This window comes from Melanerpes formicivorus, unplaced genomic scaffold (genome assembly GCF_026170545.1).
Source record: "Melanerpes formicivorus ecotype bairdi unplaced genomic scaffold, bMelFor1.0.p_v2 SCAF_13, whole genome shotgun sequence".
Taxonomy (NCBI): domain Eukaryota; kingdom Metazoa; phylum Chordata; class Aves; order Piciformes; family Picidae; genus Melanerpes; species Melanerpes formicivorus.
The window spans coordinates 18,680,710-18,707,560 of record NW_027142365.1 but is presented as its reverse complement, the minus strand read 5'-3'; the positions used below and the strand labels follow the sequence as shown (position 1 = coordinate 18,707,560).

General features: G+C 48.3%; 1 protein-coding gene across 1 annotated transcript in view; it reads left to right on the top strand.

Annotated features, from left to right (window-relative positions):
- The window catches only part of MALRD1 (MAM and LDL receptor class A domain containing 1), a 348,020-nt gene that overhangs the window by 141,677 nt on the left and 179,492 nt on the right, over nucleotides 1-26,851 (top strand).

Sequence of the window (26,851 nt, the reverse complement as noted above, 5' to 3'; positions counted from 1 at the left end):
GTTGCCCAGAGCCCTGTCCAGCCTCACCTTGAATATCTCCAGGGATGGAGCCTCAGCCACCTCCCTGGGCAACCTGTGCCAGTGTTCCACCACCCTCATAGTAAAGAATCTGCTCCTGACATCCAATCTCAATCTGCTCTGCTCTAGTTTGAAGCCATTGCCCCTTGTCTTTTGTAAACAGGTCTGAGGCCTGCTACTTGCAGATAGTAAGAAACTGTTTCTTACTGACCAACATCCTTTAAAGTAACTCTCTGAAATTCTAACACAATTATGAAAGAATTCTTTCCCAAAATGAAAGAATTGCTGAGTTAACACTTGTGGATCTGCAGGACTTATTGTACAGCCCTGCACAGTTAGACCACATCCTGCTTAATTCATTTATTGCCCAGCCCTGTACAGTTAGACAACATCCTGCTTAATTCAGTTATTGTCCAGCCCTGTACAGTTAGACAACATCCTGCTTAATTCAGTTATTGTCCAGCCCTGCACAGTTAGACAACATCCTGCTTAATTCAGTTACTGTCCAGCCCGGCAGAGTTAGACCACATCCTGCTTAATTCAGTTATTGTCCAGCCCTGTACAGTTAGACAACATCCTGCTTAATTCAGTTATTGCCCAGCCCTGCACAGTTAGACAACATCCTGCTTAATTCAGTTATTGTCCAGCCCTGCACAGTTAGACAACATCCTGCTTAATTCAGTTATTGTCCAGCCCTGCACAGTTAGACAACATCCTGCTTAATTCAGTTACTGTCCAGCCCGGCAGAGTTAGACCACATCCTGCTTAATTCAGTTATTGTCCAGCCCTGTACAGTTAGACAACATCCTGCTTAATTCAGTTATTGCCCAGCCCTGTACAGTTAGACAACATCCTGCTTAATTCAGTTATTGTCCAGCCCTGTACAGTTAGACAACATCCTGCTTAATTCAGTTATTGTCCAGCCCTGTACAGTTAGACCACATCCTGCTTAATTCAGTTACTGTCCAGCCCTGTACAGTTAGACAACATCCTGCTTAATTCAGTTATTGTCCAGCCCTGCACAGTTAGACAACATCCTGCTTAATTCAGTTATTGTCCAGCCCTGTACAGTTAGACAACATCCTGCTTAATTCAGTTATTGTCCAGCCCTGTACAGTTAGACAACATCCTGCTTAATTCAGTTACTGTCCAGCCCTGCACAGTTAGACAACATCCTGCTTAATTCAGTTATTGTCCAGCCCTGTACAGTTAGACAACATCCTGCTTAATTCAGTTACTGTCCAGCCCTGTACAGTTAGACAACATCCTGCTTAATTCAGTTACTGTCCAGCCCTGTACAGTTAGACAACATCCTGCTTAATGCAGTTATTGTCCAGCACTGTACAGTTAGACAACATCCTGCTTAATTCAGTTATTGTCCAGCCCTGCACAGTTAGACAACATCCTGCTTAATTCAGTTATTGTCCAGCCCTGTACAGTTAGACAACATCCTGCTTAATTCAGTTATTGTCCAGCCCTGTACAGTTAGACAACATCCTGCTTAATTCAGTTATTGTCCAGCCCTGTACAGTTAGACAACATCCTGCTTAATGCAGTTATTGTCCAGCACTGTACAGTTAGACAACATCCTGCTTAATTCAGTTATTGTCCAGCCCTGCACAGTTAGACAACATCCTGCTTAATTCAGTCATTGTCCAGCCCTGTACAGTTAGACAACATCCTGCTTAATTCAGTTATTGTCCAGCCCTGTACAGTTAGACAACATCCTGTTTAATTTAGTTACTGTCCAGCCCTGCACAGTTAGACAACATCCTGCTTAATTCAGTTACTGTCCAGCCCTGCACAGTTAGACCACATCCTGCTTAATTCATTTATTGCCCAGCCCTGTACAGTTAGACAACATCCTGCTTAATTCATTTATTGCCCAGCCCTGTACAGTTAGACAACATCCTGTTTAATTCAGTTATTGTCCAGCCCTGTACAGTTAGACAACATCCTGCTTAATTCAGTTATTGTCCAGCCCTGTACAGTAAGACAACATCCTGTTTAATTCAGTTACTGTCCAGCCCTGTACCGTTAGACAACATCCTGTTTAATTCAGTTACTGTCCAGCCCTGTACAGTTAGACAACATCCTGCTTAATTCAGTTATTGTCCAGCCCTGTACAGTAAGACAACATCCTGTTTAATTCAGTTACTGTCCAGCCCTGCACAGTTAGACAACATCCTGTTTAATTCAGTTACTGTCCAGCCCTGTACAGTTAGACAACATCCTGCTTAATTCAGTTATTGTCCAGCCCTGTACAGTAAGACAACATCCTGCTTAATTCAGTTATTGTCCAGCCCTGTACAGTTAGACAACATCCTGCTTAATTCAGTTATTGTCCAGCCCTGTACAGTTAGACAACATCCTGCTTAATTCAGTTATTGTCCAGCCCTGCACAGTTAGACAACATCCTGCTTAATTCAGTTATTGTCCAGCCCTGCACAGTTAGACAACATCCTGCTTAATTCAGTTATTGTCCAGCCCTGCACAGTTAGACAACATCCTGCTTAATTCAGTTACTGTCCAGCCCTGTACAGTTAGACAACATCCTGCTTAATTCAGTTATTGTCCAGCCCTGTACAGTTAGACAACATCCTGCTTAATTCAGTTATTGTCCAGCCCTGCACAGTTAGACAACATCCTGCTTAATTCAGTTATTGTCCAGCCCTGCACAGTTAGACAACATCCTGCTTAATTCAGTTATTGTCCAGCCCTGTACAGTTAGACAACATCCTGCTTAATTCAGTTATTGTCCAGCCCTGTACAGTTAGACAACATCCTGCTTAATTCAGTTACTGTCCAGCCCTGTACCGTTAGACAACATCCTGCTTAATTCAGTTATTGTCCAGCCCTGTACAGTTAGACAACATCCTGCTTAATTCAGTTATTGTCCAGCCCTGCACAGTTAGACAACATCCTGCTTAATTCAGTTATTGTCCAGCCCTGCACAGTTAGACAACATCCTGCTTAATTCAGTTATTGTCCAGCCCTGCACAGTTAGACAACATCCTGCTTAATTCAGTTACTGTCCAGCCCTGTACCGTTAGACAACATCCTGCTTAATTCAGTTATTGTCCAGCCCTGTACAGTTAGACAACATCCTGCTTAATTCAGTTATTGTCCAGCCCTGCACAGTTAGACAACATCCTGCTTAATTCAGTTATTGTCCAGCCCTGCACAGTTAGACAACATCCTGCTTAATTCAGTTATTGTCCAGCCCTGCACAGTTAGACAACATCCTGCTTAATTCAGTTACTGTCCAGCCCTGTACCGTTAGACAACATCCTGCTTAATTCAGTTATTGTCCAGCCCTGTACAGTTAGACAACATCCTGCTTAATTCAGTTATTGTCCAGCCCTGCACAGTTAGACAACATCCTGCTTAATTCAGTTACTGTCCAGCCCTGCACAGTTAGACAACATCCTGCTTAATTCAGTTATTGTCCAGCCCTGCACAGTTAGACAACATCCTGCTTAATTCAGTTACTGTCCAGCCCTGCACAGTTAGACAACATCCTGCTTAATTCAGTTACTGTCCAGCCCTGCACAGTTAGACAACATCCTGCTTAATTCAGTTATTGTCCAGCCCTGTACAGTTAGACCACATCCTGCTTAATTCAGTTATTGTCCAGCCCTGCACAGTTAGACAACATCCTGCTTAATTCAGTTATTGTCCAGCCCTGCACAGTTAGACAACATCCTGCTTAATTCAGTTATTGTCCAGCCCTGCACAGTTAGACAACATCCTGCTTAATTCAGTTACTGTCCAGCCCTGTACCGTTAGACAACATCCTGCTTAATTCAGTTATTGTCCAGCCCTGTACAGTTAGACAACATCCTGCTTAATTCAGTTATTGTCCAGCCCTGCACAGTTAGACAACATCCTGCTTAATTCAGTTATTGTCCAGCCCTGCACAGTTAGACAACATCCTGCTTAATTCAGTTATTGTCCAGCCCTGCACAGTTAGACAACATCCTGCTTAATTCAGTTACTGTCCAGCCCTGCACAGTTAGACAACATCCTGCTTAATTCAGTTACTGTCCAGCCCTGCACAGTTAGACAACATCCTGCTTAATTCAGTGGGATATATGTATCAACATTTGTATAAATGTAGTTGCTGTAAAATAAGGAGCTAAGAGCAGGGCAGAGCCAGTATGAACAGACTGCAATGAGGCCAGCAAGTCTTCAAGCTTTTTGGCCAGTGGGGATTCCTACTGACCCTCTTTACTCTCCATACCCCATCTTCTTCCCATGTGGTGTTGTGGCAGCATTGCTGCAGTTATTTGCTTCACCCTCACCTTCTGCACAAGGGAAATGAGACTCAGAAAAACCTCACCAAAAATAAAGTTCTGATGGGGATAGGTCCAAATAAGACCAAGGTAAGAGCTGCTCCTGAAGGCACTGATGTTGTTGATTGGTAGTATATCCTTGGGCACAGAGGATGAAGGAGAAACTCTTGCTGACAGAACAGAACAAATCTCTTTCTTCCTTCCACATTTATCACCTGAGCTCCTGAAATGTAAACCTCCAAAACAGAATTTGGCAGATGGGTTTTGTTGCTTTTGGGGCTTACTACAGATTCCCTGCATGGCTGCAGCAAGTCATTTTATCTCACTTCTCTGCCTTTCTGATCAATAAACCCAAGTGAATATTTCCCAACATCTCCTCCCCCCCTCTACTCTGCCCTGGTGAGACTGCATCCTGGAGTATCGTGCCCAGTTCTGGACTCATAGAATCATAGAATCATAGAAACAATAAGGTTGGAAAAGACCTCAAAGATCCTCAGGTCAGGAAGGATCTCAGGGAACTGCTTGAAAGAGTCCAGTGAAAAGCCACAAAAATGATGAAGGCAGGGGAACATCTTCCTCATGAGGAGAGCCTGAGGGAGCTGAGGGCTCTGGTGCTTGGAGAGGAGGAGCCTGAGGGTGACCTCCTTGCTGTTGCTCAAGATGTGCAGGGGGAGTGCCCAGAGGCTGGAGCCAGGTTCTGCTATGATGCCCAATGCCAGCACAAGGGTTAGTGGTGGAAGCTGAGGCAGAGGAAGAAACAGGAGGAAGAATGTTGTGATGGTGATGGAACCCTGGAACAGGCTTCCCAGGGGGTTGTGGAGTCCTCTGCTCTGGAAATATTCAAAACCCACCTGCATGTCTTCCTGTGTGGCCTGGTATAGGTGACCCTGCTCTGGCAGGGAGGTTGGACTGGATGAGCTTTCAAGGTCCCTTTCCACCCCTAACATTCTGTGATTCTGTGAGTACCAAGAGCTTGGATCACTAATTTATGTGAACTGCTTTGCTTTGTTATTGCTGCTAGTGAGTAGCCTTCCCCTCTGGGATATCATTGAGCACTGCTCAGACACTGGGGAAGAACACTGGTGAGACTACATCCAACCCAAGGAACCAGACAGTGCTCTGTGCACAGAACAAGCAGGAGAGGGATGGGTGGTGTTTTCCAGGTAGATCTCTGCTAAGCTGCCATTTACAGCACGTGGGTTTGGCTTCCTGCTTCTGCCAGCACAGAAATGTAGAACAGAACAGAATTAACCAGGTTGGAAAAGACCTTCAAGATCATCAAGTCCAACCCATCACCCAACACCATCTAATCAACTAAACCATGGCACCAAGTGCCTCATCCAGGCTCTTCTTAAACAACTCCAGGGATGGTGACTCCACCACCTCCCTGGGCAGCACATCCCAATGGCCAATCTCTCTTTCTGGGAAGAATTTCTTCCTCACATCCAGCCTGAACGTTGCCCTGGCACAGCTTGAGACTGTGTGCAAATTAGGTTAGTATTTTATGGTGAAGTTTTAGGGAGTGGACAGTGGTCTTTTATTCCTCTCCTAAGGAGCAACAGAAAGCACTCCACAGTGGATTGGAAAGGATGGAAGTTTAAAGGGAAGTACTGTTCACAGCTATATACAACTGTACAAAACACACAAAGTTCATATTCAGCCTTGGCCCAGCTCTCCAGTCTGGGCTTCTCCAAAACCTCACTAAGCCATCACCATCTAAAACCTTTTCCCCAGCCAAGCCTCAATATCCCAGGCCTCAAATGCACCCTACCCACCCTGCCCCATACCTCCTTACAGTGCCCCCCTCCCTCACACCAGGCCTGAATGACACAGCTAAGCATCAGGCCCTACTGCCCTGCAGCACAAGACACAGCAGCCTGCACTGGGAAGGGAGCAGGGAGAGGAGAAGGGGCTGTACAGCCTGTGCTGTTCCTTTATAAAGGGAGATGCAGGCATGATGGGAATGAAACAACTAAAGATGACATTTTCCAGGGTCCACTTCCTGGGTGATCTATCCAATTCTGGAGGATCTTAAGGAGCTCCATAAACCCAAAACACTTCCCCTTTAGGATATAACTGAGCACTGCTCAGGCACTGGGAAACAACACTGGTGAGACTACATCCAACCCAAGGAACCAGACAGTGCACAGAGCAAGCAGGAGAGGGATGGGTGATGTTTGCCAGGTAGATCTCTGCTAAGCTGCCATTTACTGCACATGGGTTTGGCTTCCTGCTTCTGCCAGCACAGAAATGTAGAAGAGAATAGAATTAACCAGGTTGGAAAAGACCTTTGTGATCATCAAGTCCAACCAAGGCCTCAAATGCACCCTACCCACCCTGCCCCATACCTCCTTACAGTGCCCCCCTCCCTCACACCAGGCCTGAATGACACAGCTAAGCATCAGGCCCTACTGCCCTGCAGCACAAGACACAGCAGCCTGCACTGGGAAGGGAGCAGGGAGAGGAGAAGGGGCTGTACAGCCTGTGCTGTTCCTTTATAAAGGGAGATGCAGGCATGATGGGAATGAAACAACAGAAGATGACATGGGTGATCTATCCCCTTCTGGAGGATCTTAAGGAACTCCATAAACCCAAAACACTTCCCCTTTAGGATGTAAGTGAGCACTGCTCAGGCACTGGGAAACAACACTGGTGAGACTCCATCCAACCCAAGGGACCAGACAGTGCTCTGTGCAAGCAGGAGAGGGATGGGTGATGTTTGCCAGGTAGATCTCTGCTAAGCTGCCATTTACAGCACGTGGGTTTGGCTTCCTGCTTCTGCCAGCACAGAAATGTATTGCAAATTAGATTAGTATTTTAAAGCCCAACTTTATGTGAGTGTTACCCCAAGAGGACTGCTGGCTGACATTTCTGATTCTTTATTTTTCAATATCTGCACATTCCCTCCTCTTAATGGCAGCTGCAAGTCCCTGTGGTGATGTTAGGAACTTTAAAAGCTTTGCTTTTGATGGGAAAGGATCTTCCAAAACACTTTGATGATGTATATAATAAAAAAGGTACTAAAATCCTAGGGATAAAAAAAAAAAAGGCCACCAGAGACTGATTTCTTGGTGCAGCCTCATCTATTGTGTGAACTTTGTAGGTTCACAACATTTTCAGCTAATAGTCTAAATTCATCTTCGAAGTGAACCATCTTTTCTGCAGCAGCAACTTCCACTTGGCTTGGAGAAGAGTTCACATTAGCCACTGGGGGTTCCAAGTTACTGCTGGAACTGTTACAGCTGCTATTTAGCACTGATGCCTCTTCAGATGACTGCCTGGAATGTAGGTGTTGAAATCTGAGCATCAAATCCACTCCTGCCTCCAGAAATGGTCTGGACAGTGACAAATTGCATTCTAAAAGGCCAATGGCATCCTGGCCTGCATCAGGAATAGTGTGGCCAGCAGGAGCAGGGAAATTATTCTGCCCTGTGCTCAGCACTGGTTAGGCCACACCTGAGCCCTGTCTCCAGTTCTGGGCTCCTCAGCTTAAGAAGGACATTGAGAGACTTGAATGTGTCCAGAGAAGGGCAACAAAGCTGGGGAGGGGTCTGGAGCACAGCCCTGTGAGGAGAGGCTGAGGGAGCTGGGGTTGCTTAGCCTGGAGAAGAGGAGGCTCAGGGGAGACCTTCTTGCTCTCTCCAACTCCCTGCAGGGAGGTTGTAGCCAGGTGGGGGTTGGTCTCTTCTCCCAGGCAGCCGGCACCAGAACAAGAGGACACATTCTTAAGCTGTGCCAGGGGAGGTTTAGGCTGGAGGTGAGAAGAAAGTTCTCCCCAGCAAGAGAGATTGGCCATTGGGATGTGCTGCCCAGGGAGGTGGTGGAATCACCATCCCTGGAGGTGTTCAAAAAAGGCTTGGATGTGGCACTTGGAGCCATGGTTTAGTTGTCAGGATGTGTTAGGTATTAGGTTGGACTTGATCTCTGAGGTCTTTTCCAACCTTATTGATTCTATGATCCTAAAGGCTCTGTGATGTAAGTTTATAAGCTAGACTGTGGTGACCAGCTGCAAATATCTGGGTCCTAGAGGTCACAGCTTCCATGCAGAGAAAAGTTTCACCAGAAGTGAAACCTTTCTATCCATTGCTCAACTCTTTTAAGGGATATGAAGATGAAGATTATCATAGAGCAGAGATCTCCTTTCTTCTCTACCTCTTGAGAAAATATTTGCTCAAAAAGCTGAAATGATTTCTCCCTAAGAAGGGATTGGAAGCTTTTGAGGTCTGTTCTCATTGAATCACAGAATTGCCTATACTGGAAGAGACCTTTAAGGTCGTTTAGTCCAAGCATTAGCTTCGCACTGACAAGCCCTTGACTGAGCCATATTCCAAAGTACTACATCTGCACAACTCTTAAACACCTCCAGGAATGGGGGTTCCAGGAACAGGCTGACCCCCACCTAGATTCAACCTCCTTTTAGGCAGCTGTAGCAGGCAATGAGATCTCCCCTCAACCTTCTCTTCTCCAGACTAAACAACCCCAGCTCTTTCCACTGCTCCTCACCAGCCCTGTTCTCCAGACCCCTTCATTGCTTTGTTGCCCTTCTCTGGACCTGCTCCAGCAGATAAAAGTCCTTGGAGTGAGAGGCCCAAAACTGAACCTAGAATTTGAGATATACCCAGAACAGGAGTAAGATCACATCCCTAGTCTTGCTGGACACACTGCTCCTCATCCAGGCCAGGATGATGGTGACTCTCTTGAAGTGAGTCTCTGAGCAGCAGGTCAGGGCTGATATTTATATCAAAGTTCATAGTTTGAATTGGTGATTCCTTTTGGCAGTGGGTAGCTGGGGTGTGTGGGAATAGCTTTTTACCTGTAGGCAAACAGTGCCTAGAACTGTAACTGTAATTTCTGGTAGAATCATAGAATCACAGAATTGTCAGGGTTGGAAGGGACCTCAAGGCTCAGCCAGGTCCAACCCCCCTGCCATGGCCAGGGACACTTCACACTACAGCAGGTTGCTCACAGCCACATCCAGCCTGGCTGCTAACACCTCCAGGCAGGAGGCTTCCACCACCTCCCTGGGCAACCTGTGCCAGGCTCTCACCACCCTCCTGGGGAACAACTTCTTCCTCACATCCAATCTCAATCTCCCCACTTCTAGTTTTGCTCCATCCCCCCCATTCCTATCACTCCCTAACACCCTAAAAAGTCCCTCCCCAGCTTTCTTGTAGCCCTCTTCAGATCCTGGAAGGCCACAATTAGGTCTCCTTGGAGCCTTCTCCTCTCTAGCCTGCACAACCCCAACTCTCTCAGTCTGTTCCTGTGTGAATTTCTTGTGGTGACCCTGCTCTAGCCGAGGGGTTGGGCTGGATGATCTCCGGAGGTCCCTTCCACCTCCTATCATTCTGTGATTCATCTCTCTCCCTCTATAATAAGCTGAATTCAAAGTGCCTCTTCAACACATACTTAGCAACAGGCACTCTGAACTGTGTTTCAGTTTCCCAGTTACAGTGCTTTCATTTTTCATGTGCTATACATTAGACAAAGCTGAGCACTGTTATGTGTACAATACTTAGATATTTGATCTGAAGGCTCAGTTTCTGGTTTGTGCTCTATGTTAAGGAAGATTTCAGGCACTTTGCTGCACAGCTTCATTTTCATTTTCTGAACTCCTTTGTTGTCCAACTTTTCCACACAGTGTGCCTCCCAAGTAGCTTTCACAAGATACCTAATTAACCATCACAAGAGGCTCTGTTTATCAAGAGAATAAACAAAGCTCATAAATAAGTAATGGAAGGCCTCTAAACTGACAAAATGGATAAAGCACTGCTGAGGGTGGAAGGACCACACAGTTTTTGCTCACAAGCAAGACCACCTCACGGCACCTCACACAAGAAGGGAGATTAAAGGAGTAGGGGAAGTGATCATGCCCCTGTACTGGGTACTGGCGAGCCCACACCTTGAGTACTGCCTTTAGTTTTGGGGCTCTCAATATAGGAAGGACATTGAGATGCTGGAGCAGGTCCAGAGAAAGGCAACAAAGCTTGGAGAACAAGTCTGGTGAGGAGCAGCTGAGGGAGCTGGGGGTGTTTAGTGTGGAGAAGAGGAGGCTCAGGGGAGACCTCATTGCTCTCTACAGCTCCCTGAAGGGAGGTTGTGGTGAGGTGGGGATTGGTCTCTTCTCCCTGGTATCAGGTGGTAGAATGAAGGGAAATGGCATGAAAATTTGCCAGGGGAGGCTTAGCTTGGACAGATGGACAGAGCCCAACAGGATGGCATTCAACAAGTCCAAGTGCCAGGGGCTGCACTTTGGCCACAGCAACCCCATGCAGAGCTACAGGCTGGGGTCAGAGTGGCTGAGAGCTGCCAAACAGAGAGGGACCTGGGGGTGCTGATTGACAGCTGCCTAAACATGAGCCTGCAGTGTGCCCAGGAGGCCAAGAGGGCCAATGGCATCCTGGCCTGCTTTAGGAATGGTGTGGCCAGCAGGAGCAGGGAAGTCATTGTGCCCTGTGCTCAGCACTGGTTAGGCTGCACCTTGAGTCCTGTGTCCAGTTCTGGGCCCCTCAGTTGAAGACAGACATCGAGACACTTGAAGGTGTCCAGAGAAGGGCAACAAAGCTGGGGAGGGGTCTGGAGCACAGCCCTGTGAGGAGAGGCTGAGGGAGCTGGGGTTGCCTAGCCTGGAGAAGAGGAGGCTCAGGGGAGACCTTCTTGCTCTCTCCAACTCCCTGAAGGGAGGTTGTAGCCAGGTGGGGGTTGGTCTCTTCTCCCAGGCAAGCAGCACCAGAACAAGAGGACACAGTCTCAAGCTGCGCCAGGGGAGGTTTAAACTGGAGGTGAGAAGAAAGATCTTCACTGGGAGAGTTGTTAGCCATAGAAATGTGCTGCCCAGGGAGGTGGTGGAGTCCCCATCCCTGGAGGTGTTCAAGAGGGGATTGGATGTGGCACTTGGTGCCGTGGTTTAGTCATGAAGTCTGTGGTGACAGGTTGGACTTGATGATCTTTGAGGTCTCTTCCAACCTTGGTGATTCTCTGATTCTGCATGACATCAGGAAAAATTTCTTTGCTGCAGGAGGGGTCAAGAATTGGAACAGGCTGCCCAGGGAGGTGCTGGAGTCAGTATAAGGAATGCGTAGGCATGGCACTTCGAGGCATGGTTTGATGCAGTGCCCTGGTCTTAGGTTGGTGGTTGGACTTGACGATCTTAAAGGTCTCTTCTAACCAAAACAGTTCTATGATTCTCAGTTTCCATGAAATGGAAATTCAAAAAGTGGTTCTATTTTTGCCTTTGGAGGCTCCCAGCTCTCCAGAATAGAAGCAGAGGTTGTGTCACCAATAATCACAGAAGTTCCATCAAGAAACAATGAGGGAAGGTTATTTTCCGGGGCTGTATGGTGTTCACTGAAGAGGAGAGAGGGAATACATCATGAACTGGAGAGTGCAATGTTTCTTTTCTCCACCATTCTATTTTAGTAACCCCTTCAGGAAAGCTCGTTGTGTTTCTGTGCTGCATTTATAGATATCTGAGTGATAAATCAAGTTGGGGACAGGGGAGAGTCAAATAAAACCATCACAGAATCATAGAACCAACCAGGCTGGAAAAGACCTCAGAGGTCATCAAGGCCAACCTATCACCTAATACCTAACACCTCCTGACAACTAAACCACGGCTCCAAGTGCCACATCCAAGACTTTTTTAGCACATGCAGGGATGGTGACTCTACCACCTTCCTGGGCAACACATTCCAATGGTCAATCTCTCCTGATGGGAAGAACTTTCTCCTCAGGTCCAGCCTAAACCTCCCCTGGCACAGCTTGAGACTGTGTCCTCTTGTTCTAGTGATGCTTGCCTGAAAGAAGAGACCAACCCCTTCCTGGCTACAACCTCCCTGCAGGGAGTTGGAGAGAGCAAGAAGGTCTCCCCTGAGCCTCCTCTTCTCCAGGCTAAGCAACCCCAGCTCCCTCAGCCTCTCCTCACAGGGCTGTGCTCCAGACCCCTCCCCAGCTTTGTTGCCCTTCTCTGGACACCTTCAAGTGTCTCAATGAGACTCAATCCTGATGTGAATGATGAATCTCTAGGTCAGCCCTCTGATCCTCTGGGCCCATTCCAGCAGGTCCATATCCTTCCTGTGTTGGGGGCCCCCGATCTGGACACAGGTGAGGTGTGAGCAGAGCAGAGAGGCAGACTCCTCTCTCTCCATCTGTGGGCCATGCTGAAGATGATAGCTAAGACAAAGTTATATTCAGAGGGAGTTTTAAAGTGTCAACACACTGCCTTCACAAGACTAGAAATGGAGGGATTAGAAAAAATCCAGGGCTGTTATGGGAGAAGGCCTTCAAATATTACTTTTCCTTTTAGTCTGTGTTTACTTTGCAAACCTTGTCTTATTTTAAAGGACTTTAGAGTGACAGAGCTAATGACAGACTTCATTATTCTGGGTTTCATCCAGCAGTGCCATATTTTACAGACACCTAGGACAAGATTTTTATCTTGGTGACATTGTTTATGAACTGGCTGCATGAAGCTTTGTGTGTGACATCTTTGCTTTGATGTTATTCCAGCTCAGCTTGAGGAGACATAAAGCATCCTTCACAGATTCTGTCAAGGACTGGAATGTGCCTTGCTTGACAGAAAGGTTTCTGAATTAGGATGTGTGTGAAATATCATTCCAGAGTGGCAGAGCTTGCACAGAAATCAGTGTAGCTGAATTGGTTGTGAATTGGTTTAGGCCAGAGGCTAAAAGGTTCCCGTTGCTGAAATCCAAACCTTAGCTTTTTGGTATCAGTAATGGAGAAAGTGCTGATTATTTATAGAACCAGAGGGCTGTCTTGGTTGGAAAAAGGCTTTAAGATCACAGAAACATTCAGATTGGAAAAGACCCTCAGGATCACAAAATCCAGCCACTGACCCTGCTCTGCAAGCTTCACCCCTAAACCATAGCCCCAAGCACCACATCCAAACCACCTTGAAACACAGCCAGGCTTGGGGACTCCACCACCTCCCTGGGCAGCCTCTGCCAATATCTGACCACTCTGGCTGGGAACAAATGTTTCCTCCTGTCCAGCCTACCCCTGCCCTGCTGCAGCTTGAGGCCATTCCCTCTTGTTCTGTCACTAATCACCTGGGAGAGGAGACCAGCACCAACCTCTCCACAACCTCCTCTCAGGGAGCTGTAGACAGCCAGGAGGTCTCCCCTCAGCCTCCTCTCTTTCACACTAACCAGCCCCAGCTCCTTCAGTCACTCCTCACAAGATTTCTTCTCCAGGCCCTTCCCAGCTTCCTTGCCCTCCTCTGCCCTGGCTCCAGCACCTCCACATCTCTCTGGCATTGAGCTGCCCAGCACTGGACACAATACTGCAGCTGTGGCCTCCCCAGAGCTGAGTGCCAGGGGACAATCCCCTCCCTGCTCCTGCTGGACACAGCATTGCTGATCCCAGCCAGGAGGCCTTTGGCTTTCTTGGCCCCGTGGGCACACTGCTGGCTCCTCTTCAGCTGCTTCTCCATCAGCACCCCTAGGTCCCTTTCTGCCAGCAGCTTTCAGCCACACTCAAGTCCATCCATTATCTAATTCTACGAGTTAGATTTTAGGGACAGGTAGCTTTCCAGTCTTTCATATGCCTAGGACTGCTTCGGATCCTTCTGCTTTTCCTGGCCAGACATTTTTGGGAGCTGCAATATTATGAGACCAGCAGTGAAATATTTGTGCCCTGAGTCTGCACACACGTATGTTACTCTGCAGCTCAATACCCAGGAACAAAAACTTTACTGTCAGTTCCTTAGAAGATGTGCAGTTCATTGTAGCAGCAGTGGAGCACTGAGCTTTCAATGAACCTGGTATGCCAGCAAAGAAAGGTCTTGAGTGAGATCATGTGAAAAAAGCAACATCCAAACCTACAGGAACACAGAATCAGGGTTGGAAGCAGAGGAACTACTAAAAGTTGGGGCCTTTCATGAAACTGAGCTACTCCCCCTCTACGCTCCCCTGATGAGACTTCATCTTGAGTACTGTGTTCAGTTACAGCATCACGGTATCACAGTATCACCAAGGTTGGAAGAGACCTCAAAGATCATCCAGTGCAACCTGTCACCCAGCACATCATGACTAGACCGTGGCACCAAGTGCCACATCCAATCCCCTCTTGAACACCTCCAGGGATGGGGACTCCACCACCTCCCTGGGCAGCACATCCCAATGGCTAACAACTCTCTCAGTGAAGAACTTTCTCCTCACCTCCAGCCTAAACTTCCCCTGGCATGCCTTGAGACTGTGTCCTCTTGTTCTGGTGCTAGTTGCTAGAGAGAAGAGACCAACCTCTTCTGGGCTCCCCAGTTCCAGAGGGACAGGGATCTGCTGGAGAGTGCCCAGGGGAGGGCTCCAAGGATGCTGAAGGGACTGCAGCACTGCCTGGGGAGGAGAGGCTGAAAGCCCTGGGGCTGTTTAGTCTGGAGAGGAGAAGACTGAGAGGGGATTTAATAAATGTTTATAACCTAATGAGGTTCAACAAGGGTAAGTGCAGAGCCCTGCACCTGGGAAGGAAGAATAACCTGCAGCAGTACAGGCTGGGAGGGGATCTTCTCCCAAGGAGAAGGACCTGGGAGTGCTGGTGGGCAGCAAGTTCTGCATGGGACAGCAATGTGCCCTGGGGGCCAAGAAGGCCAATGGGGTCCTGGGGGTCATTCAGAGGAGTGTGTCCAGCAGAGCCAGGGAGGTTCTCCTCCCCCTCTCTCTGCCCTGCTGAGGCCCCACCTGGAATATTGCTGCCAGCTCTGGGCTCCCCTGTTCAGGAGGGACAGGGATCTGCTGGAGAGAGTCCAAGGGAGGGCTACAAGGATGATGAGGGGACTGAAGCACTGCCTGGGGAGGAGAGGCTGAGAGCCCTGGGGCTGTGTAGTCTGAAAAAGAGAAGACTTAGAGGGGATCTAATAAATGTTTATAACTATCTGAGGGCTGGGGGTCAGGAAGGAAGGGACAGGGCCAGGCTCTGCTCACTTGTGCCCTGTGATAGGACAAGGGGCAATGGATGTAAGCTGCAGCACAGGAGGTTCCACCTCAACATGAGGAAGAACTTCTTCACTGTGAGGGTCCCAGAGCCCTGGAGCAGGCTGCCCAGAGAGGTTGTGGAGTCTCCTTCTGTGGAGCCTTTGCAGCCCTGTCTGGATGTGTTCCTGTATGACCTGAGCTGTGTGGTCCTGCTCTGGCATGGGGCTTGGACTGGATGATCTCTTTGGGTCCCTTCCAACCTCTGACATCCTGTGAGCCTGTGAACTGCTCCTGGAGATCTAAACATTTCCCTTTCCAACCCAGGTTCCTATGAAGTGTGGAGGGTGGGAAAAAAAGGTTCATCAAGACTTTCTTTCCAACTATAAAGTTTGCTGTTTCCTTCTTCAGTGGGAGAAGTCTCACAATTGCTGGCCCACATTCAGGCCATGGTTTCATGGCCACAGTGGTGTTGGGCTTGATGATTTTAGAGGTCCTTTCCAACTGAAACAATTCTATGATTCTATAATTGGTTTTGCTTCTCTCAGAGTGCTACTAAACATGAAGACATACTCAATCAAGGCACAGCTAGTAAAGCTGTTATTGCTTTGGGGAATAAATTACTCTGCTGTGTAAGAGACATTAGAGTGTACATTGGAGTCCAAATGCAATTGTTGCTACTTGCAGAATCTCATCTCAAATTGTTTATTCTGATTTTGTAGGTATATTTCTCATCTTCCATCCAGGGAGACCTTAGAGAAGCCTTCCAGTACCTGAAGTGGGCTACAAGAAAGCTGGGGAGGCATTTTTGACAAGGGCTTGTAGTGATAGGATGAGAGGGAATGGATTGAAGCTGCAAGAGGGGAGATTGAGACTGGAGATTAGGAAGAAATTCTTTACAGTGAGGGTGGTGAGAGACTGGAACAGGCCACCCAGGGAGGCTGTGGATGTTCTTTCCCTGGAGTTTTTCAAGGCTAGGTTGGATGAGGCCTTGAGCAACTTGGTGTAGTGGGAGATAGAATAGAATAGAATAGAATAGAATAGAATAGAATAGAATAGAATAGAATAGAATAGAATAGAATAGAATAGAATAGAATAATAGAATAGACCAGGTTGGAAGAGACCTTCAAGATCATCGTGTCCAACCCATCAACCAATCCAACACCACCTAAACAACTAACCCATGGCACCAAGCACCCTATCAAGTCTCCTCCAGAACACCTCCAAGTGATGGTGACTCCACCACCTCCCTGGGCAGCACATTCCAATGGGCAATCACTCTCTCTGTGTAGAACTTCTTCCTAACATCCAGCCTAAACCTCCCCTGGCACAGCTTGAGACTGCATCCTCTTGTTCTGGTGCTGGTTGTCTGGGTGAGGAGACCAACCTCTGCCTGTCTACAACCTCCCTTAAGGTAGTTGTAGAGAGCAAGAAGGTCTCCCCTGAGCCTCCTCTTCTCCAGGCTAAACAACCCCAGCTCCCTCAGCCTCTCCTCATAGGGCTTGTGTTCTATACCCCTCCCCAACTTTGTTGCCCTTCTCTGGACACCTTCCAGCAAGTCAACCTCCTTCCTAAACTGAGAGGCCCAGAACTGGACACAGGACTCAAAGTGTGGCCTAACCAGTGCAGTGTACAGGGGCACAATGACCTCCCTGCTCCTGCAGGGCCGTTGGAACTGGGTGATCTTTAAGGTCCCTTCCAACCCACTCTATAATTCTCTGAATCTTTTTCATTATATGAGAACAAACAGGCCTGGAGCAGAGAGGAAAGGGGAAAGCTGACCAGATGAGGGGCTCTGTTTCTTTGAGATACCAAGTGGTTAAAGAGTTTGTTACTATCTTTCTCTTCCATCAAGCAAAATGCATTTTTCATTTTCCTTTTGACCTTTCCAGTGGAGTCTCAAAGGTGTGCAGAAGGCTGCTCAAGACATCAATGAAATCCTTTAATCATCAAGTCATCTTCAGCTCACTACAGCAGCCTGTCTAATGTAGATAGGAGGTTTTGTAATATCATGTGGTAAACAGAGTAATCCTGAAATGCCTTCCTTCTCAGCTGTTGCTCATGCTCAGAGATCAGCCACACCATCACAGAATGTGAGGGGCTGGAAGGGACCTCAAAAGCTCATCCAGTCCAACCCCCTGCCAGAGCAGGAGCACCTAAGGCAGGTCACACAGGAACATATCCAGGCAGGTTTTGAATATCTCCAGAGAAGGAGACTCCACAAGCCCCCTGGGCAGCCTGCTCCAGGCCTCTGTCACCCTCACAGGGAAAAAAAATTTCCTCCTGTTTCCATGGCACTTCCTCTGCCTCAGCTTCCACCACTGCCCCTTGTGCTGGCATTGGGCAGCACCCAGCTGAGCCTGGCTGCATCCTCTGGGCACTGCCCCTGCACACAGGATCATAGAACTGTCAGGGCTGGAAGGGACCTCAAGGCTCAGCCAGTTCCAGCCCCCCAGCCATGGCCAGGGACACCTCACACTACAGCAGGTTGCTCACAGCCACAGCCAGCCTGGCTGCAAACACCTCCAGTCAGGAGGCTTCCACCACCTCCCTGGTCAACCTGTGCCAGGCTCTCACCACCCCCATGGGGAACAACTTCTTCCTAACAGCCGATCTCAATCTCACCACTTCTAGTTTTGCTCCATTCCCCCGAGTCCTATCACTCCTTGACACCCTCAAAAGTCCCTCCCCACCTTTATAAAGCCTTCATCAATTTTCATCAGCTCTTCATCATGGAAGCAACTTAGAAGCTTAACACTTTCTTCTCAAAGTCCAATTTGCAGATGAACTCAGGCTGCTGTGTCATAAACTCATGGTTGCTCAGGATGCAAATCAATACATGAAGGTACCTGAGAGGCTTGCAAAACTAAAAGTTGAAATGTTTGACTCAGCCCTAGGAACCCCAGACAACCTCCAAAGAAAGAGCTGATAAAAGGTGGGAGGTTTTAAGTCAAGCTTTGTTTTGTGGTTTCCCTCTTCCACCTCCCCCCTCAACACTTCAACCTCTGAAAGGCTTTAAAACGTCTTGGAATTTCCCAAGCTTTGCTTTTGCAAGGGATGCATCTCTCACATTCCTGTGCTGAGAAGTCATCATTGCCATGCATCATCAGCTCTGATGGAGAGCACTTTCCTCTGTGTCCCTGGGTGGCACTGGTAGAGATCTGAGATGAAAGGTGTTAAATATGTTATTAATTTGTTGTGTAAGGACACATCCAATGCACTCACACAATAATGCCAGCTCAGAGCAAGAATGGTAAGGGATTTGTTGTTGCAGGGAGAGATATGGAATGGAAGGGAAGGGAAGGGAAGGGAAGGGAAGGGAAGGGAAGGGAAGGGAAGGGAAGGGAAGGGAAGGGAAGGGAAGGGAAGGGAAGGGAAGGGAAGGGAAGGGAAGGGAAGGGAAGGGAAGGGAAGGGAAGGGAAGGGAAGGGAAGGGAAGGGAAGGGAAGGGAAGGGAAGGGAAGGGAAGGGAAGGGAAGGGAAGGGAAGGGAAGGGAAGGGAAGGGAAGGGAAGAGAAGAGGAAGAGAAGAGAAGAGAAGAGAAGAGAAGAGAAGAGAAGAGAAGAGAAGAGAAGAGAAGAGAAGAGAAGAGAAGAGAAGAGAAGAGAAGAGAAGAGAAGAGAAGAGAAGAGAAGAGAAGAGAAGAGAAGAGAAGAGAAGAGAAGAGAAGAGAAGAGAAGAGAAGAGAAGAGAAGAGAAGAGAAGAGAAGAGAAGAGAAGAGAAGAGAAGAGAAGAGACGAGACGAGACGAGACCAGGTTGGAAGAGAACTTTGAGATCACCAAGTCCAACCTATCACCCAACACCATCTAATCAACTAAACCATGGCACCAAGTGCCTCATCCAGGCTCTTCTTAAACACTTCCTGTAGTGGTGACTCCACATTCCAATGGCTAATTTCTTCCTAACATCCAGCCTAAACCTCCCCTGGCACAGCTTGAGACTGTGTCCTCTTGTTCTGGTGCTGCTTGCCTAAGAGAAGAGACCAATCCCCACGTGGCTACAACTTCCCTTCAGGCAACTGTAGATCTAAATTATCTACAGTGCCTCTATCCCTGGGATGTCCAACTTTGAGCCTGCTGATTAATTACTCTGGCCTCTGCACAAGATTATGCTTCTACAGATGTCCAGGTTTGATTTAGGAGCAGATATACTTCTGGCTGTGCAGCTGTAAATGAAATCCTGAGAATCCTGAAATTCTGAGACTTGGAGACTTATGAGCTATCCATTTGACTGGGAGGTGGTGGAAGCCTCCTGCCTGGAGGTGTTTGCAGCCAGGCTGGATGTGGCTGTGAGCAACCTGCTGTAGTGTGAGGTGTCCCTGGCCATGGCAGGGGGGTTGGAACTGGCTGATCCTTGAGCTCCCTTCCAACCCTGACAATTCTGTGCTTCTATGATTGAGGTTTGGAAAACACAGATCATGCTAAGTTTAAGAGACAGAAGTTTGACAACTTGGGGATATCCTTAGCACCAATCTGTTTCCTGCCATCTTTCATCATTACACAGCTTGCTGATGATTTTAAAGCACTGCTGGTATAAAATGGGAGCTGGGAAAAATCTAACTCTGACTGGAATGAAGTGTTAAATGAATCACACAATGGCACCTTGGAAGGGACCCCAAGGATCATCTGCTCCAACCATTCTAGGTGACAGTGGAGTTGCAATGAGCTGGCCCAGCAGCCTGGCAAGCTCAGCCTTACAGCTGTCCAGTGTAGGGGACTGCATCACTTCCCTTGGGAGATGATTCCAATGGCTGCTCTCATGGGGAAACATTTCCTCCTGGAGTCCAATGGGACTCCCCATCAGTACCTTGTCCCCATCAGCCTTTGTCTTCTCCATGGGACTCCTTGTATAAAGGGAGTCTCCATCCTCCTGGCAGCTACCCTTTATGTACAGGTGCATGGTGATAAGGTCTGCCTTGAGCCTTCTCTTCTCCAGGCAGAGCAACCCCAGCTCTCTCAACCTTTCCTCACAGGGCAGGGCTGCCAGGACTCTAATTATTCTCCTGGCCCTTTTCTGGACACTTTCAAGCCTGTCCTCATCTTTTTGGACAGCAAAGACCTGTGGTGGGTTGAAAATTCTCCCCCAGCACTGAATTTGCCAGACCAGCTCAGTTGGAAGCAAATGCAAGCTGTATTTACAAGCAATGAATAGGTACAAAATATACTAGAGTTACAATATTTGGAGGGATTTGCAATTAATAAACAGCACAAGGACACCCCTGCCTCCCCTTACCCCCCTCCCCCTCCCCCCCCCCCCCTGTATACAAGGGACAAGAGAAAGGAGCAGAGAGATGTTAGACTTAGCCAAAACAATGCAGCTAAGGTCAAGCAGAAGCAAGTCAGTGTCTCCTGGAGCCAAGAGGAGAGAAGAAAGATTGGTTTGGTACAACTAGTTTCAGTCTTTTGTCTCTTCCAATAGGATTGTTTAGAAGTATCAGTATTTTCCTTTTTCCACCCAATAGTGATTTATTTATGCCAAGTGTGCCCTTACCAGCACTGAGCAGAGTGGGACAATGACTTCCTCTGCTGGTCAAGGGCAACAAGGCTTGGGAGAGGTCTGGTCCCTGTGAGGAGAGGCTGAGGGAGCTGGGGTTGCTTAGCCTGGAGAAGAGGAGGCTCAGGGGAGACCTTCTTGCTGTTTACAACTCCCTGAAGGGAAGTTGCAGCCAGGTGGGGGTTGGTCTCTTCTCCCAGGCAAGCAGCACCAGAATAAGAGGACACAGTCTCAAGCTGTGCCAGGGGAATTTTAGGCTGGAGGTGAGGAGAAAGCTCTTTACAGAAAGAGAAATTCACCATTGGGAGGTGGTGGAGTCCCCATCCGTGAAGGTGTTCAAGAGGGGATTGGATGTGGCACTTGGAGCCATGGTTTAGTTGTCAGGAGGTGTTAGGTATTAGGTGATAGGTTGGACTTGATGATCTCTGAGGTCTTTTCCAACCTTATTGATTCTATGATTCTATGATGCCCTTGGTGATGCCCCCCAGCACCCTGCTGGCTTTCTTTGTCCCTGCAGCTCACTGCTCACTCATGCTGAGCCAAGGCCCCCAGGTCCCCTTCCACAGGGTGCTCTCCAGCCAGCTGGATCCCAGTCTGAGCTGCACTCCTGCACTCTGTATTCCCAGATGCAAGACGCTGTGCTTGTCCCCGTTGCACTTCAGCCCATCCAGGTCTACCTGGAAGGTGGCTTCTCCCTTCTGGAGTGTCAATCTCCCTAAATATTCTGGTACCATATGCAAACTTCCCCAGGGTGTTCTTAGAATCATAAGAACCAACAAGGTTGGGAAAGACCTCAGAGGTCATCAAGTCCAACCTGTTACCTAATGCCTAACACCTCCTGACAACTAAACCATGGCTCCAAGTGCCACATGCAAGGTTTGTGCACCTCCAGGGAGGGTGACTCCACCACCTTCTTGATCCCAGCCTCCTGATGAAATGCTTGTGCCTAGACTCATACCCAAAGCAATCTCCTAGGTGATCACATTTGATGAGATTTGATTGATCAGATCACATTCTGATGAGAACTTCCAGAGATTTGGAACTGAAATGAGACCTAAATCAGTACAGATCTCATTTATCCTAATCAGTTCAGTCATCAAACTCAATCTATTTCTACTAAGCAAAGATGTCTCAAGGACCACCTGCCAGCAGATTGGAATTTTATGCAGAAATGTGAGATTTTCCTCCCTGTTTTGTGGCTGCTGTAGGCATGGATAAACTTTTAGTGTGTTCTAAATTCTCATGACTATGTAAGCACACTGGGTCTTGCACCTGGGAAATAACAATCCATGGATCAGGATGGCTGGGGACTGACCTGCTGCAGAGCAGTGGAGGGGAAAGGGACTGGGGAATGGTAGTAAATGGAAGGTTGACCATGAGCCAGCAATGTGCTCTTGTGGCCAAGAAGGCCAAGGGCATCCTAGGATGCGTTAGAAGGGCTGTGGTGAGTAGGTTGAGGGAGGTTCACCTGCCCCTCTGCTCTGCCTTGCTGAAACCACATCTGGAATATTGTGTCCAGTTCTGGGCCCCTCAGCTCAAGAAGGACCTCAGGAAACTGCTTGAGAGAGTCCAGCACAGAGGCACAGAGCTGCTGCAGGCAGTGGAACATCTCCCTTTGAGGCCAGGCTGAGGGAGCTGGGGCTTGGAGCTTGGAACAGAGGAGCCTGAGGGCTGCCCTCATTGCTGGGGATCAAGATGTGTAGGGCTGGAGCCAGGCTCTGCTCAGGGATGTCCAAGGACAGACCAAGAGTCACAAAGCTGCTGCAGGCAGTGGAAGATCTTCCTCATGAGGAGAGCCTGAGGGAGCTGAGGGCTCTGTAGCTTGGAGAGGAGGAGCCTGAGGGTGACCTCCTTGCTGTTGATCAAGATGTGCAGGGGGAGTGCCCAGAGGCTGGAGCCAGGCTCTGCTGGGTGCTGCCCAATGCCAGCACAAGGGGCAGTGGTGGAAGCTGAGGCAGAGGAAGTGCCATGGAAACAGGAGGAAGAATTTTTTATCCCTGTGAGGGTTCTAGAGCCCTGGAGCAGGCTGCCCAGGGGGGGTTGTGGAGTCTCCCTCTCTGGAGATATTGAAAACCCACCTGGATGTGTTCCTGTGTGAGCTGCTCTAGGTGCTCCTGTTCTGGCAGGGGGGGTTGGAAAGGATGAGCTTTTGAGGTCCCTTCCAGCCCCCACATTCTGTGGTTCTGTAAGCAAATGAAGCTCTGGGACACCCCAAAAGGCACTCCATTGTGACTACAACATTTAACCTAACAGCAACAGGGTTTTTCATCTGGAGTTTTCCTTGATTCACCCAAATAGTTTTGAGTGGAACTAAATCTATCTTGGAAGAAGAACCCCAACACAGTCTCTATTCTTAAGCCTTTAAGAGATAAGGGAATTTGCCACAGTCTTCAGTTATCTGTTCAGTGGCTAATTACCCCAGCAGTTCAGTTTAATTTGAACTTCACTAACTTCAATTTCCCAGCATGTAATACTGGGGGAGGCAGGGGGGAGGCAGGGGGGTTGTTTCTGCTTGATTAGAGCTTTCTGCCCTCAGTATTTGTCTTCTTACAGCTAATTACAGAACATGATCAAGCTATTTGTTGAGCTTATCTCTGATAAATGGCATTAATTGGGCTCCATTTGGTCACCCAGGCAATTCCCTTAGGAATCTTTCGTGGCCTGTCCAAGCAAATATGACTGCAATTTGTTTTCATCGATATTGAGTGAAAAGGAAATGACTGGCAGGGGTTTTAATGGTAAAGTAATAAGAGGTATCTGGAAAAGGAATATCTGTGACCTCCATTAAGGGAAGGATGAGGAATTCTCATCCTGAAAGGGAAGGCAAACTAGAGATTGGCTAGAGGACAAAAGAAGTGATAAATAATTTGGCTGATGAAGGCAGTATAAGGGGTTCTGAACAACATAGAGAAGGATCATCTCAAGATCTTCTGCAGCCTCTATTACAGGAAGGATCTGGAGGTGCTGGAAGGTGTCCACAGAAGGGCCATGAGGAGGAGCAGAGGGCTGGAGCTGCTCTGCTCTGGAGACAGACTGAGAGAGTTGGGGTTGTGCAGGCTGGAGAGGAGAAGACTGAGGAGACCTAATTGTGGCCTTCCAGGATCTGCAGGGGGCTCCAAGAAAGCTGGGGAGGGACTTTTGAGGGTGTCAGGGAGTGACAGGACTGGGGGGAATGGAGCAAAAGTAGAAGTGGGGAGATTGAGTTTGGATGTGAGGAAGAAGTTGTTCCCCATGAGGGTGGTGAGAGCCTGGCACAGGTTGCCCAGGGAGGTGGTGGAAGCCTCCTGGCTGGAGGTGTTTGCAGCCAGGCTGGATGTGGCTGTGAGCAACCTGCTGTAGTGTGAGGTGTCCCTGGCCATGGCAGGGGGGTTGGAACTGACTGAGCCTTGAGGTCCCTTCCAACCCTGACAATTCTGTGATTCTCTGATATCAAGGCATTTTAATTGATAGTGGGGAAAACCAGGCCCCTCTAAAGCATCTCCACTTGGTGAAGCAAGATAAAAGAATACATGGAATCACAGAACCATTGATTGGTTTGAGCTGGAGGGGTTGCTGAGTGAGGGAGTGATATGAGTTTTGGGGCAGTTATTTGCCAAGGTTTAATCTGCTGTGGTTTGGATGCCCATAATCAATTGAAGGATGGACAGTGCACTTCTTCTGGAGGGCAGCTTTTGGTTTAATTTCATATGAAAAAGCATAGAATGATTTGAGTTGGAAGAGACCTTAAAGATCATCTAGTTACAACTCCCTCGTAGGAACAGTTCCTATTAGACCAAGTTGTTCAAGACCTCATCCAACCTGGCATTCAGCACTTCCAAGCTTGGAGTCACCCCGACATCTCTGGACAAGCTGTCCCAGTGTCTCACCACCCTCATGGGGAAGAATTTCACACTCACACCCATCACAGTATCACCAAGGTTGGAAGAGACCTCAAAGACATTAAGTCCAACCTGTCACCACAGACCTCATGACTAGACCATGGCACCAAGTGCCACATCCAATCCCATCTTGAACACCTCCAGGGATGGTGACTCCACCACCTCTTGTCCAATCTGAATCCATTCTCTTCCAGTTTGGAGCCATTGCTGCTCATCCTGCCACTCCATGCCTTTGTCAGAAGTCCCTCTTCAGCTTTTCTGTGGCACTTCTCCTGTTAGTAGCTCCTCCAAGGTCTCCCTGGAGCCTTCTCTTCTCCAGGTTTAACAACCTCAACTCTCTCAGCCTGTCCTTAGGGTGCTTCGGCATAATCTTATTTTACAGCAAAGAATGGAATGGAATGGAATGGAATGGAATGGAATGGAATGGAATGGAATGGAATGGAATGGAATGGAATAGAATAGAATAGAATAGAATAGAATAGAATAGAATAGAATAGAATAGAATAGAATAGAATAGAATAGAATAGACCAGACCAGGTTGGAAGAGACCTTCAAGATCATTGCATCCAACCTATCATCCAACACCACCTAATCAACTAAACCATAGCACCAAGCACCCTATCAAGTCTCCTCCTGGACACCTCCAATGATGGTGATTCCACCACCTCCCCAGGCAGCACATTCCAATGGGCAATCACTCTCTCTGTGTAAAACTTCTTCCTCACCTCCAGCCTAAACATCCCCTGGCACAGCTTGAGACTATGTTCTCTTGTTCTGCTGCTGTCTGCCTGGGAGAAGAGACCAACCTCTGCCTGTCTACAACCTCCCTTCAGGTCATTGTAGAGAGCAATGAGGTCTCCCCTGAGCCTCCTCTTCTCCAGGCTAAGCAACCTCAGCTCCCTCAGCCTCTCCTCACAGGGCTGTGCTCCAGACCCCTCCCCAGCTTTGTTGTCCTTCTCTGGACACCTTCCAGCATCTCAACATCTTTCCTAACTCCATGCCAGCTGGGCCTGATCCCTTGGCCATCCTGTAAGTGCAGTGTGATTGCACTCAAGATGACCTGTTCCATAACCTTGCCTGGCACTGAGGTCAGGCTGACAATTAATTTGAGAGGATTTAAAGTTTTCTTTTAATTGATTTGCAGACAGAAGGTAAACAAGCAATGAAGTTGCTACTATGACATAGAGTGATCTAAAAACCCAGCTGCCTCATAGAAAGCTCCTCTTGGGGCATAGGCTATGGCTTAAGCATTTCAACAATCATTTTTTTCCCCCCCTCTGCAATTACTTCTTTGAGAGCCAGAGTTTGAAGCTCACATGCACAGCACATACAGATGCTGTTTCTTAACATTAATGATGTTTTTTCTGCACCTTATTGAGATTCTGCCTCAATCCTGTACCCTCTAAACTATCTTTATTGCTACTCAAAGGTCAGTGATGTAGAGTATAAACCATATTTCTCTTCTGATGGGAAGATTATTTTCTTTCATGATGTTTGTAGGCACAGTTTTTCCTCCCTCCAAAATATATTAAAACCCCAAATCTATTTATTAAATGTTTCTCTATAAAATCAAGGTGATTAATCCTTGTCAGAGAAGCAAGAAATTCACACTACAGCAGGTTGCTCACAGCCACAGCCAGCCTGGCTGCAAACACCTCCAGGCAGGAGGCTTCCACCACCTCCCTGGGCAACCTCTGCCAGGCTCTCACCACCCTCATGGGGAACAACTTCTTCCTCACAGCCAATCTCAATCTCCCCATTTCTAGTTCTGCTCCACCCCCCCCCCAGTCCTATCACCCTCAAAAGTCCCTCCCCAGCTTTCTTGGAGCTCCCTGCAGATACTGGAAGGCCATAATTAGATCTCCTCAGAGCCTTCTCCTCTCCAGACTGCACAACCCCAACTCCCTCAGTCTGTCTCCACAGCAGAGCAGCTCCAGCCCTCTGCTCCTCCTCGTGGCCCTTCTCTGGACACCTTCCAGCACCTTCAGATCCTTCCTGGCACAGAGGCTCCAGAACTGGACCCAGAGCTCCAGCTGTGGTCTCAGCAGAGTGGAGCGGAGGGGGAGAATCCCCTCCCTGGCCCTGCTGGCCACACTTCTCTTGCTGCAGCCCAGGCTCTGCTTGGCTCTCTGGGCTGCAAGTGCTCACTGCTGGCTCCTGTTGAGCTTCTCCTCCCCCAGCCCCCCCAAGGCCTTTTCTTCAGGGCTGCTCTCCAGCCAGTCCCTACCCAGCCTATATCA